At 48.8% G+C, this 14,157-nt stretch overlaps 1 protein-coding gene across 1 annotated transcript in view; it reads right to left on the minus strand.

Annotated features, from left to right (window-relative positions):
• The window catches only part of tead1b (TEA domain family member 1b), a 37,664-nt gene that overhangs the window by 17,494 nt on the left and 6,013 nt on the right, over nt 1-14,157 (minus strand). The gene's annotated exons all lie outside the window — the stretch shown is intronic.

The following is a 14,157-nucleotide window of genomic DNA, read 5'->3' on the forward strand; positions in this document are numbered from 1 at the left end:
ACGAACCTTGACGTTTCACTTAGGAACCTCAAGAAACGTGGCTTTCTGTAAGTCGTAGGGAGTGAGTTTGTTTCCGAGATATAGAAAGAATAGAAATCCATATAGGCCAGAGCATAGCATGGCTTCACACACTGTAATGCACAGATGCTGCTCTTGAGGAGGGTGAATAATTGGAGGAATACATAAGGGTAGCGGAGGTGGCTATTGTGGCCCTGGGGGCAGGTCTGGGGTTTGGGTGGGATGTGGATTGGGAGGGAGGGAGGCAGAGGGATGAGGGATGTGCAGCCTGACTGCCTATTCTCTTCTGTTCTGCTCCGTTCTGTTGTTTGTGTAATAGGCAGCCGGGTCAGCGCCTGCTGTGAGCCCAGGGAGCGCACTCTGTTCAGGTGTGCCAGATGAAAGGCAGGCCAGTCTGGGTAGTGCCTCTTGAGTTACTGCCATTAACAACACCTGTCAAGGGAGAGGGAGTCTCTCTCCTTCGCTCTTCCTCCCTGCTTCCCTCCCTGCCTGCCTCCCTGCCTCCCTCTCTCCCTCCCTCCCTCTTTCCCTCCCTTCCTCCCCCTCTCACTCTCTCTCTCTCCCTCCCTCTCTCTCTCATTATTTGCAAGAGGCAAGAGGTCTCTAGATGCCAGGATGTATGCTCCCACTACTCCATACTGCTGCCATTAATCACTTGTTTCACTCATTTCATCTCTTTCTGAAATGGTAAATATTATTGTTAAAAATAGGCTAATTTTTGCAAGACGAGCAATCAGCTTTGAATAAGCAAACTGATAATAATGGCTAGCTGATCAAAGAAAGCACACACCGAACGCACACACATGCACAGACGTGCAAGCACGCGCCCACACGAGCGCACACACACACACACACACACACACACACACACACACACACCCTTTTTGTGTTCTGCTCAACACCTTCCTCCATATCGCTGCCACACCCAGACAGGTGTTGAGCTGCTTTGTGAAGGCGGTTGTGGGTGGGGCAGGGAGAGGGGGTGGGGGGGGGAGTGTGTGGGGGGGGGGGGGGGGGGGTAGGAGGACTTGTGTTCTGACCCACCTCACGAGGAGCGCTTAGGTAAGGCCAGAGCCAGCGAACCAGGTCATGTGACCCCCCCCGGATAAATAAACAGCATCTGGGGATTTTCAATGACATCCCCGTCGCCCAGCGTGCCTGCACTGTAATCTCCACCAGATGAAGCTGGGAGCCGCGCTATTTTCAATAATTCACACACTGTGTACACATAACATGACAATAAGGGCATTCATGCGGACGCCTGATTCCTAGATCAAAGCTCACAAATGGCCAGCTGTAAGCATGCTTACTGTTGAATTATTCATTCTTTTCACCAGGCTGGAAAAAAAAGACTCAGCGGGTCTTGGCGAGGCCTGCTTTCTTTCCTGTGTTTGCACTGCAAAACAACATTTGCGAAAAAAAGAAGAAGAAAAAAAAAAGAAAAAAAAAGAACGACTGGCCGCTTTCAGGGCTCCAAATCCTCTACACACAATCTCGTCCCCGCCAGGAAAGTTAAAAGGGGCAATAGTTTGTGTCCTGTAAACTAATCAACGCTTCTGTTTTACTCGGGGACAGCAGGCAAAGAGCCGGGACTTGTGGCAGTAGAATAGCGATGTTACCTCCGGTGAGAATTGTTATTTGAGTTTTTAAAGTAAGGCTTTTTCATTTCAGAGGACCCTAAGCACTGCCACATGTCTCTCTCTCTCTCTCTCTCTCTCTCTCTCTCTCTCTCTGTATCTCTCTGCTTTCATTCACACTTTTAAAGTACAGGCGGGTTCAAGTAAATATTGAAGTTTTTAATTTCCTCTTTAAAAGCATATAACATAATTGGAAACCATTGGCATCAGATCAAACAGGATTTCAGAACCCACAAACCCTTCACTTTCAAGTGGAAGAAGTAATTACATTCAGACAAAATGACAACAATAAATTCAAAACAGATTAACCGATTATTTCAACAGATTATCATAAATATAGCATTGCAGGACAGCCTACGGGGCTGTACGAGTCTGCGGTCTCAGACGACATTGATTGTTCAAGCTTTAGCGAAAGGAGGGAGCCAAGCTAAAGTTAGCGTTAGCAGCATTGAGGGTATTGTAAGTCGTTGTGATGTGTGAGAGACGCTTCTTTCCTCCTCACACACACACACACAGCGGTCAGTAAAGCAGACCCTTGCTCCCTCTTTCTCACACATGCTTATTCCCAACCTGAGGGAGGTGAGAACCAGAGCACTTCGTCTTATTCGTGTGAGGTAGAAGAAGAAAAAGACGAATGGGGAAGATGAATTATGGCCCTCCGAAGATGCTGAGCCTGCCGTCTGCGACCTCTCTCATTCCAACACTGCCTCTCTCCCCTGCTTTACTCCCCTGGCTGTCAACGCTGCGGCTAACACCTTCTCCCAGGCAGGCCCGGACTGATACGCCCGCTAGCTTCTCCGTATTCTCACATCCGTCCTCTGTGATTGCTGCTGGGCCTAAGAGTCCCCCTGCCTCAAAACACATGGTGCCCTAGATGAGTTACGGAGAGAGGGAATCGCTGTGGGGCACGGGCGTGCGGATTGTGAAAGCCCTCTATCTTCAGTTGAGGCGAGTTTCATTTCCACTGAAGCAGGTTGATGGTTTCCTGTCACGTAATCGTTTTTGGTCAAAGAATGTCTTTTAGAGCATAAAACACCGCGCGGTGATTGTCTTTTTGGGCTTTTGGACAGTTGAGCCCTCCTGGAGGAAAGGAGTTGAAGCATCAGAGCCAAGGGGTGAAGGGGGGAGGAGGGGGGGGGGGGGTGAAGGGGTGAGTTAACTAAGGACTGTCCTTCTTGTCACTCAAAGAGGCAGGAAAAGGATTAGATATTTACGGTGTGACCCCCGGAGTAGCCTCATGCTGCTAGGGCAGCTGGGAGAGAGTGTATCCCTTGCCCCTGGTAAGAATGGCCATCCTCTGAATCTCAATGACCCTGGAGGTCCCGGGCCATATCAATAGCAATCCAACAGCAGCCCCACAATGAGCCGCTGGCTCCTCTCTTCCCTGGGATTGTCCCCTCAGCAGCTGATTCCTCATTCAGTCAGAAATCCAATTTGGCCGTTAGCATCCTCTTTCCCTCCCTCTGAGCATCCTGGGATAGCCTCACCACAGTCCTGCTGTGTGTGTGTGTGTGTGTGTGTGTGTGTGTGTGTGTGTGTGTGTGTGTGTGTGTGTGTGTGTGTGTGTAGGCCGCTGTCTTAGTCCGCTCCAGTGTAGCCATAGAGAACCCACATAGGACACGGTCTTCCTGCCGATTGCCCCCCGCACAAACACATCGTTTCAAGTTTCAGTTGAAAAAAATAAAATAATATGTGCTCCTTGGCCCTACAATATGGCTTGCTACTTTTTTATTGGTGACCTGCTGATTTGGTATATGAGTTATCGTGTTTCAAACAGCAGAACAACTTGGCTGCCATGTCCTTTATGCATGGTTCTGGTTATATGAGGTATGTAGTTCTGAGTGCACATAACATGCATTCCTACATACAGTTTGCTCTGGAAGGAGAGACGTTATTGAGCGAGATGTTGCTCTGAGAGAACGTTCCAGTAATATCCATGAGGCGTGTCCATAGGCTTGACTGAGCTGAGAGAGAGAGCGGTTAACTGGAGCTAGCTGGGAAGTCCCCCCTGTCTATCCCTCTCTGGACTGTTGGGGTTTACACAGCTGCTGTGTCTGCTAGCCCCCCGCACACACACACACACACGCACACGCACATGCATGCACACAAACACACACACGCACACAAACACACACACACACACCCTAGACGCACACACACACACACACACACACACACCCTAGACGCACACACACACACACACACACACCCTAGACGCGCACACACACACACACACACACACACACACACACACACACACACACACCCTAGACCCAGCCACCCCTCCTCATAACCCAACCCACCCAGCCACTACCCCCCTCCGGTGCTGCTGAAGCCTGCTGTGTAGCAGAAGAAGAAGAAACGGCTCCAGGCTTATTTACAACTCCTCCGCTTTCCCTTGGTTCCATCACACTACTTCCAGAGAAATTAGGACTATTACTCAGACTTTTACTCCCTCCTTTAGCAGTCATTTCCTCTGAACTTTACTGGCTGTTTCCTCAAGGTTTTAAAAAATACGCACAGTGATTTTTTTGGGGGGGTTGAAACTTTCTGAACTTTCATTGACACCGTCACCACTCCTGTGTTATCCTCAGTTTACGATCTATCGTATTCAAATAATTGCAGCAGTATTAAAATAATGACGCTAATCGTGGCTAAGAGAAAAGCGTCCTCCGAAGGATAAGCAAAGAGCGTGGTCTTTGGGTGCATGTGTTGGCGTTCGAGTTGAAGTGGGGTGGTTACGCATGTGTGGTCCACATGTCCCTCTGGTTCAGACGTTGTCATGTGACCGTGTGGGGAGTGACACTGGAGGAAGACAGGTGGTGCTGTGGCCCTGCCTGCAGTCTCACCTGCTAGTGGGCCGGTCGTGGAACTCGTTTTTGGGAGCTGACCCTCTGGGACGAATGGTCAGATGAACTAGAACTCACCTATGGCAATGTTGAGATCAATTTCTCCAGAAGACTGAGAGAAGCGTTGATATGAGTCTGAGTATTTCATGGGCCTACATTCTTCCATTGATTCTGGACCCAGGGGGCATTGTAAATGAAGCAACCATCTCCACTGCCATGTCAATGAAAGGATGATTCAATCAGGAAAAAGCCCCTAAGCCTTCTGCACCCGCATATGATAAACACTGGGCTAATTTAAGTTATGGTGTATTAAACGTTTTAACTGCCTTGGTTACGTCCTTTGAGTGGCAATAACAAGGCTTTGCTGTCATTTTTTTTTCCCCCCGCTCATTTCCAAAGCTCTCATTTCCTGTAGCAGCACTTTTGTTTAACACAGGCAGAACCACAGTCACATCTGGTCCGGCGGTCGGCGATGATGTCACTGGATGTGAGACCGAGCGCCGGGCCAGGCCCGGAGTCAGCCAGCGGACCACTCACGCACGCAAACACATCACTTCATGTGGCTTCCCCCCTGCTCCGGTCTCTCTCTCTCTCTCTCTCTCTCTCTCTCCTCAGACCTCAGCAGGGCACTGTGGGGACCGCCCCCCTGAGAACAGGGGGTACCCTCTCTCACCCCCCCCCCCCACAGCCCCGCCCCGCGGCCAAATGAAATCTACCATTAATTCTCATTACAATGTCGATCTCTTAAGTGTCACTTGTCAGAGTCTAACAGGAACCACTGTAGGGAATGCACCCATGCTCCAGCTTAATTAAATTGGTGAAGGCTCAACACGTTTATAAAGATGTAAGAGCCCTCCCTAGTAATTATCCTCCAACCCCAACCGATAGTTATGACCTTGAGCTGTCAGAATAACGACACAGTTGAAAAGCACCTTTTACACATTCGCCTTTCACACTGAAAACGAGAAAAAGCGACAGGACTTACTAAAAAGAGAAAGGGCTTCCTTGTTTGAACAATAAGCTAGAACGGCAAAAAACACTCCCTCCCTCTGTCTCTCTGTCTCCAGAGACATTGGCATCTGTCTGTAGAGGACGAGAGTCCTTGTGAGCGGCCTGGCTGTGTTCATCTCGCTCCACCGGTATTTACACTGTACCAGCTGCATTAATCCTCTGCTTCCATTTGGTTTCCTCTCCCAGAATGCAGTGTGGTGGCAGTGGGCCATGCCAGCGGTGGCCCTGGGCCCCCAACAGCCCCAGCAGCCTACAACAGCCCCACAGCAGCCTACATCAGCCTACAGTGGTCTACAGCAGCCCCAGCAGCCTACAGCGGCCTACAGCAGCCTACAGCAGCCTACAGCAGCCTACAGCAGCCCCAGGAGCCTACAGCAGCCCCACAGCAGCCTACAGCAGCCCCAGCAGCCTACAGCAGCCCCACAGCAGCCCCCCAGCAGCCTACAGCAGTTCCACAGCAGCCTACAGCAGCCTACAGCAGCCCCACAGCAGCCCCACATCAGCGTACAGCAGCCCCAGCAGCCTACAGCAGTTCCACAGCAGCCTACAGCAGTCTACAGCAGCCCCAGCAGCCTACAGCAGCCCCACAGCAGCCCCACATCAGCTTACAGCAGCCCCAGCAGCCTACAGCGGCATACAGCAGCCTACAGCGGCCTACAGCGGCCTACAGCAGCCCCAGCAGCCTACAGCAGCCTACGGCAGTCTACAGCAGCCCCAGCAGCCTACAGCAGCCCCCCAGGAGCCTACAGCAGCCCCAGCAGCCCCCGAGCAGCCCCAGCAGCCCCCCAGCAGCCCCAGCAGCCTACAGCAGCCCCCCAGCAGCCTACAGCAGCCCCAGCAGCCTACAGCAGCCCCAGCAGCCTGTAGCAGCCTACAGCAGCCTACAGCAGCCCCAGTAGCCTACAGCAGCCCTACAGCAGCCTACAGCAGCCCCAGTAGCCTACAGCAGCCCTACAAGCAGCCCCAGCAGCCCCCGAGCAGCCCCAGCAGCCTACAGCAGCCCCAGCAGCCTACAGCAGGCTACAGCAGCCCTACAGCAGTCTACAGCAGCCTATAGCAGCCCCACAGCAGCCCTACAGCAGCCTACAGCAGCCCCAGCAGCCCCCCAGCAGCCCCAGCAGCCTACAGCAGCCCCAGCCCTCTCACCCTCAGTGTGTGGAGTAGCTAGCTGCTAGCAGGGTCCAGACAATAGCCCTGGCTTTCCTGTCATCCGTGATAGATGACTCAAGGGTCTCAGGTTGACATTAGCATCACAATAGGCTAAACCAACAATATGGGAGCATTCAGCAGGAGGGTCCCTGGCCGGGTTTGGGGGTGGGGAGACGGGGGCAGGAAGCCTTTTACTTCGCAAGAACAACGGCTCACTGGGAAACACTGGTTGCCAAGACGAGAACCTGTCACTATCAATAAAGGGAGACTTGTGGCTTGGAAGTCGGACAGGTGAAAGACAGCGGCACCCTTGTTGTTTCTGGCCGTTTTATGTAACCTGTATATTTCAATATGAAACAATAGGCCTATATATATATATATATATATATATATATATATAAACATGATGTTACATTCATGTTAATTATACATAACCAGCTTACTACATCACCACACAATGAAAATGGATGATATCTGTATATGTGTTGATCAGGCGTGAACTATCCCCTGCTGAACAGCCGAGGTGGCAGACAATAGGCCGGTCTCACTCAAACAGTGCCAGGGCTAAAAATAAGGGATTGAAGTTGGTAAGATCCTGCAGGTGTTTCCCTAGGAAGGTGTGGCTCTAATACCCCCCCCCCCCCCCCCCCACACACACACACACACACACACTCCCTCAAATCCCTGCTCTCCCATCGGTAATAATTACTAGGGGGGGGGGGGGGGGGGTAGGGGGGGACTGGGAGGGCTCAGCTCACCCTTATGCCAGTGAAATAACGTCTGCTGATCCCAACATCTGACTCCAGCCAACCAGCTGCCTATTATGGGTGGCTTAGCTCCCCGCACGGTGGGCCCCCTGGGTCTGAAGCGTGGGGCCCTAAGAAAGACTTCAAGGCCAAAGACGGCACGCCTGCAGCCGTGACGATCACACACACTCGGTCCATTCTTAGGGTCACAATAGTTACACTCCCTCCCCTCCCCCTCTCCACACACACACACACGCAGGCAGGCACGCACACACACAAACACACACACACACACACCCGTCCTTGCTTTAACAAACTGAAAGTTCAAGCCTATACATCTTCTAGAGAGACCGTCTGTGCCCTGTGTGTGTGTGTGTGTGTGTGTGTGTGTGTGTGGATGGGCGGTACGCCTTCTGCCCATCTGTCTCCTGCAGAGAGGACAAGGTCACATACATGCACACACACACACACACACACACACACACACACACACACACGTGTGCGCACACACACACACACACACACACACACAATCAGCCCACCGTGATAACCCATCATGTGGTGCCATGCTGCTGAGTAAGAGGATATGATTATGCATTGAGGCCTTAATTTGTCCTCTGTCCAAAAACATTATGAAACATTTGAAGTTCAGCCCTGTGAGGGCATTTGGCGGACTGACTAGACATCCCTGCCATCTGTTCCAGTAGCTTTTCAAAAACTCTCCAGCCCAGTCCATTATTACAGTTATTTCATTTGGTGAAGTGAACATTGCCTCTGTGAATGTAGGCCAGGCCCCTAATGTCGCTAAGGAAAGTAGAGCACGATTGGCTGCTTGGGCTCTGACCTCGGTCCCAAACTCAAGATAGACCCCTCCTCATCCAGCCACAGACCACAACAGTCCTCATTTAGGGAGCTAGTAGAAAACAGTAACATGACAATAAGGAAGAGACAGTATTAAGCATTTCAGTTTCCTAGCTCTACCTCTGAGGAGAGAACAAGCTCTGTGAACTACAAATGACCAATGGAAGGAGTTTATCAAGTTGGTTTTAATGAGGTAATTCAGTTCTGCATCTGCCTCGCAGGTCTTCTCTGTCTAAGCAGGGTGGTTGAGGAGGAACACATTGTGAAATCTCACATTGACAAAACATGAATGCCCCCAAATGACCCACTAAACTCACAACCAGGCTGGCACAGATTATCTTTTTTAAGACGATGTTTACATAACATTATATTTAATACTAAACAACATACAATATAAAATGAGCTACACTCTCGTAGTATAATGGTGAAACGGAGTCCACTTTGACGCAGCTTGCAAATAATCATGTTCCTCTTACATAATCTTGGCATACAATGTGAATTATTTCAACATGTAGGACATGATTGTCCCATTAGAAGTATTATAAAAGAAAAAAAAGCAATTTTCCGTGCTTATCTAAAATGCTGTGTTTGTAATATGTTGCAGATGAATCCATTGCATAACTGCTCTAAGCCAAGAGCGTTTGCTCATTTATCATGTTTCAACATCAATCTGTTGTTTCTACATCGACGAAAAATAACATATTGATCAAATATAACCCTTTATTTTCTCACAGATGCACTCTGATTTCAAGTGATTCATCTTTCTCTCTTTAAGCGGCGTTGCTGATTGTTGGATAAAATCAAAGTAGCCTAGTTCCTTCTGATGATTACAAAAACAAAGAGCTAACAGCTCAGCAGACCCCAAAACCTGAGTAATGTTTCTCATTCAGTCGCCGAGCCGTCCAACAATATCTGCTATTTAATCATTGTAGTGCGATATATACTCTTGTTCCACAGTGTGTAGGAGCATGGAATGCAACCAGGCTCTAACAAGCATTCAGAGGTAATAGACCATCACTTTCACCGCACAAAGTGGCCAGTCGAATGGACTGTGCCAGCTAGGGTAAGTTCTCGCCTCTTTCCCGATACACTTCCATAACTCAACTGAATGGAGGTCGGCGTACACAGACTCCGGTGTTTAGTCTTTAGCACTGATGAATGGATAAAAGTCTCATTAAGTGTCTGAAAAATCTGACTATCAATTCATTTCTCCTTAGAATGTAATATGTTAGGATATGTAATTAATACAGTGCATTCGGAAAGTATTCAGACCCTTCACTTTTTCCACATTTTGTTATGTTACAGCCTTATTCTAAAATGATTAAATTCATTTTTTCCCTCATTAATCTACACACAATACTCCATAATGACAAAGGCAAAATAGGTTTTTAGAAATGTTTGAACTATCACATTTACATAAGTATTCAGACCCTTTACTCAGTACTTCGTTGAAGCACCTTTGGCGATTACAGCTTCAAGTCTTCTTGGGTATGATGCCTACAAGCGTGGCACTTCTGTATTTGGGGAGTTTCTCCCATTCTTCTCTGCACATCCTCTCAAGCTCTGTCAGGTTGGATGGGGAGCGTTGATGCACAGCTATTTTCAGGTCTCTCCAGAGATGTTCACTTGGGTTCAAGTCCAGGCTCTGGCTGGGCCACTCAAGGACATTCAGAGACTTGTCTGAAGCCACTCCTGCGTTGCCTTGGCTGTGTGCTTAGGGTCGTTGTCCTTTTAGAAGGTGAACCTTCACCCCAGGCTGAGGTCCTGAGCGCTCTGGAGCAGGTTTCAATCAAGGATCTCTCTGTACTTTGCTCTGTTCATCTTTCCTCGATCCTGACTAGTCTCCCAGTCCCTGCTGCTGAAAAACATCCCCACAGCATGAGCTGCCCCCACCATGTTTCACCATAGGATGATATTGGCCAGGTGATGAGCAGGTGCCTGGTTTCCTCCAGATGTGACGCATTCAGGCCAGATGTTGGCATTCAGGCCAGATGTGATTCTTGGCATTCAGAGTTCAATCTTGGTTTCATCAGACCAGATCTTGTTTCTCATGGTCTGAGAGTCCTTTTGTGCCTTTTGGCAAACTCCAAGCAGGCTGTCATGTACTTTTTACTGAAGAGTGGCTTCCATCTGGCCACTCTACCATACAGGCCTGACTGGTGGAGTGCTGCAGAGATGGCTGTCCTTCTGGAAGGTTCTCCATCTCCACAGAGGAACTCTGGAGCTCTGTCAGAGTGACCATTGGGTTCTTGGTCACCTCCCTGATGATGGCCCTTCTCCCCCTATTGCTCAGTTTGGGCCGGGCAGCCAGCTCATAGGAAGAGTCTTGGTGGTTCAACTTCTTCATTTTAAGAATGATGGAGGCTAGTGTTCTTGGGGACCTTCAATACTGCAGACATTTTTTTATACCCTTCCCCAGATCTGTGCCTCGACACAATCCTGTCTCGTAGGTCTACAGACAATTCCTTCCACCTCATGGCCTGGTTTTGCTCTGACATGCACTGTCAACTGTGGGACCTTATATAGACAGGTGTGTGCATTCCAAATCATGTCCAATCAATTGAATATACCACAGGTGGACTCCAATCAAGTCGTAGAACATCTCAAGGATAATCAATGGAAAACAGGTATGCACATGAGCTCAATTTCGAGTGTCATAGTTACTGTAAATAACCTTTTTTATTTTTAACAAAATTTGCATTTCTAAAACCTGTTTTTGTTTTTGCATTATGGGTATTGTGTGTAGATTGATGAAGAAAAAAAACAAATTGAATCCATTTTAGAATGAGGCTGTAACATAACGAAATGTGGAAAACGTAAAGGGGTCTGAAATACTTTCCGAATGCACTGTACCTCTTTAAGAATCCATTCATTTCTTCCAACACGAAAAAAGAAAATCAATACTTAACTTGGAATGACCTTGGAGTGGGATAAAAGCCTTTCTTACAGGGCGCTGAGTTGGGAGTGGTTGAGGGTAATGATTCCAGCGTGAACAGAGACAGATTAAAGGTGGTGTCCTGAATTTTCTCAAAAGCTATCATTAGCGTAACAGGTCATGGACCTGAAGTCTTCCTGGGAGACACAGAGAGCATTACACCAGCCGACCTCTTTTCAACAGTGACAGTGTGTACAGACCAGGGCGAGGAATTAAAGTAGCCCCCTATCAACTCAACATCCCCACTCTGGGTCGTCTCTCTCTCCCTGGCTGGCCTGCTCAGGGCGAGCCTGTGGCTGCGGCCTTCTCCCTCCCTCTAAGAGCTGCACAGTCACAGGGACCAATTAACGCAGCCAGCCCTTGTCTGAATCACTCTATCAATTAGGAGCCAGTGAGTATATCATCACATACATTACTGCAGAGGCAGGCCGCGGGGTAGAGGTGTGGTCTCTCAGGAGTGGGGGAGGAGGAAGGAGGAGGAGGAGGAGGAGGAGGAGAAGGGGGGATGGGAGAGATGCAGTACCAGGGGGAGTGACCAGGGAGTAGCGCCACAGTGGGATTGGCTGCTGGACTAATCTGTGAGGACGGTGGTAATTATGGGGTCCCCTGAGGACTACGGAGCACGGCCGATGTGTGAACATGACGTGGGCAGGTAGCTATCCTACTCCCCCCCCCCACACACACCACCCACCCCCACCACACACACACACAAACACACATACACACGCACTGTGGCCGCGCGCGCACACACACACACACACACACACACACACACACACTCCTTCACCCCCCTCCCATCTCCCACCCTCCACCCCCAGAACACAGTTAGACTTAAGGTTAAATCAATAGTTTCAATCTCTCCAGATCAATCGGCATCTGAACACAAAGACGGACCTGTTAGCAGAGGACCAATATGTGTAAATGAAAAGCCAAACTCTGGTGTGTGTTTCTCTCCTTCTCCTGCGGCCTCGTTCTCTTTAACTCGCTCAGGCTTGAAGTAAAGATTCTTCTTCTCTCTCTCCAAGTTGTGAGGGAATTCTATCTTTTAGCATGAGAGACAAATCGCACACCGCTATGTCTCCGTATCAGCTAAACTGATAGGTCAAATCAGTCTAGAAGAGACAGCGATGATACAGACCAAACACACTAGTATACGTGCTCAATGTGATCATTCCTTCACTATCGAGGTGAATACTCAAGTTGTAGACACACAGGCCTGGGGGAGAAATTGTCACACAGACAGAAACGTGACGTGAGGAACAGCTCCTTTGTTCACTTCTCTGAGATAAACACAGAAGAACATTATTAGGTGATGGCAAGGTTGGAAGGCTATCTCTTGTCTGCTCTTTTGTGATATTATCCTCTTACAACGGCAATACAGTCGAGAATCCTACTCTGACTTCAACATACGAGGTAGTCTCTGACTCTGCCAACATTGTTATGTATATATAAGAACTGTTATATTATTATAAGGATTAAAAAAAAATTAAATGTAAATAAGGACTGTGGAGCAGCTGATTCACAACACAGAAGCACCCTTCTTACATTGATTACACAAAATGGTTTCATCAGCTGAAATGGCTTCATCAGTATAAAAGGGTTGATCAATACGAAATGGTGTCATCAGTATTAAGCTGATGGTGTCATGAATGGAGCATCTAGATGACACTGCATCTTAAAGAAGCCCAGTGTTTTATTCAAACAAAAGCAGCCAATTGGGAGCATGCAACCTGAAACCAGCACAGCTCAGAGAGCCTCACACAGGCTTCCCTGCTGGGACACACCCCAGGCATACAGTCCCCGACACAAGGAGAATATTCCCTGTACTCACCAAGCCCCTCTCACATGGAAACGTTTCCTGTTAAAATCTTCAGAGGAATCTCGATTTGGTCAAATCACAAATAAACACACTAAAACCCTCTGGTAATGCTGATTTAGTCTTGATTCCCTGCAGTTCAGGAACTGCATGTCACCTTTAGAAAGCTCTGTTTCTGGGGTGAAAATCTTGCTGTTAAATTGGATTTAAAGGCCTGAGGCTTATCTGGATATGAAAATCTATATTGTGTTTTACAGGAGCAAAACAACATTTCATTGCATTTGATGAATCTGTATTGAACAGTGTGTGTGTGTGTGTGTGTGTGTGTGTGTGTGTGTGTGTGTGTCTGTCTGTCTGTCTGTCTGTCTGTCTGTCTGTCTCTCTGGAATGTGTGTGTGTTGTGTGTGTGTGTGTGTGTGTGTGTGTGTGTGTGTGTGTGTGTGTGTGTGTTTGTGTGTGTGTGTTATTAATTAGTATGGCTGTATGCCTTATGAGATTCCAATGCACATTCCACACTGATGAGAGCAGGGCCCTGTGTGAAGACTGGACCTTCAGATTGACCTTGATGCACCGTCCCAGATCCACACCTCCCCAAGAGAAAGAGCAAACATGAGAACAAACTAGAGGTGGGGGGTTTGGGGGTTTAGGGTTGGGGGGGGGGGGGGGGGGGGTAGGTTCTGCTGTTCATAACAAACCAACCAATAATGTGGATGGATGGCTTTACATAATACCCTGAAAATTCACTAAACCACAAACCAGATTACATCCAGTGGTAAGAGATTTCTAAAGACTGCTCCTCATCAAACCAGGCCCTATGGATACACCGACTCAAGAACTTGTGCATGCTATCCCCCGCGTCTATTGTCTGCGAGGAAAGCCGTCCCTTTTTTTTTTTTTGCACAATTTAAGCTCCTGCCAATAGCATCACATCACCACACGCTGGTCAACAAACAACAACAACCACAACAACAAGAGCCCCAGGCCCATCGTTATGGCTGAGCAGCCATGCGTGGCAGACCCCCCCACCCTCCGCCCCCCCTCTCCCCTTACCTCCCTTCCTACCCACACACACCCCCCCCCCCCACCCCCAACAACCTGAGGGTCTGGTTAATGCAGCTGGGCAGGAGACAGGAAT

Source organism: Argentina silus (assembly GCF_951799395.1).
Source record: "Argentina silus genome assembly, chromosome: 19".
In the NCBI taxonomy this organism is placed as follows: Eukaryota; Metazoa; Chordata; class Actinopteri; order Argentiniformes; family Argentinidae; genus Argentina; species Argentina silus.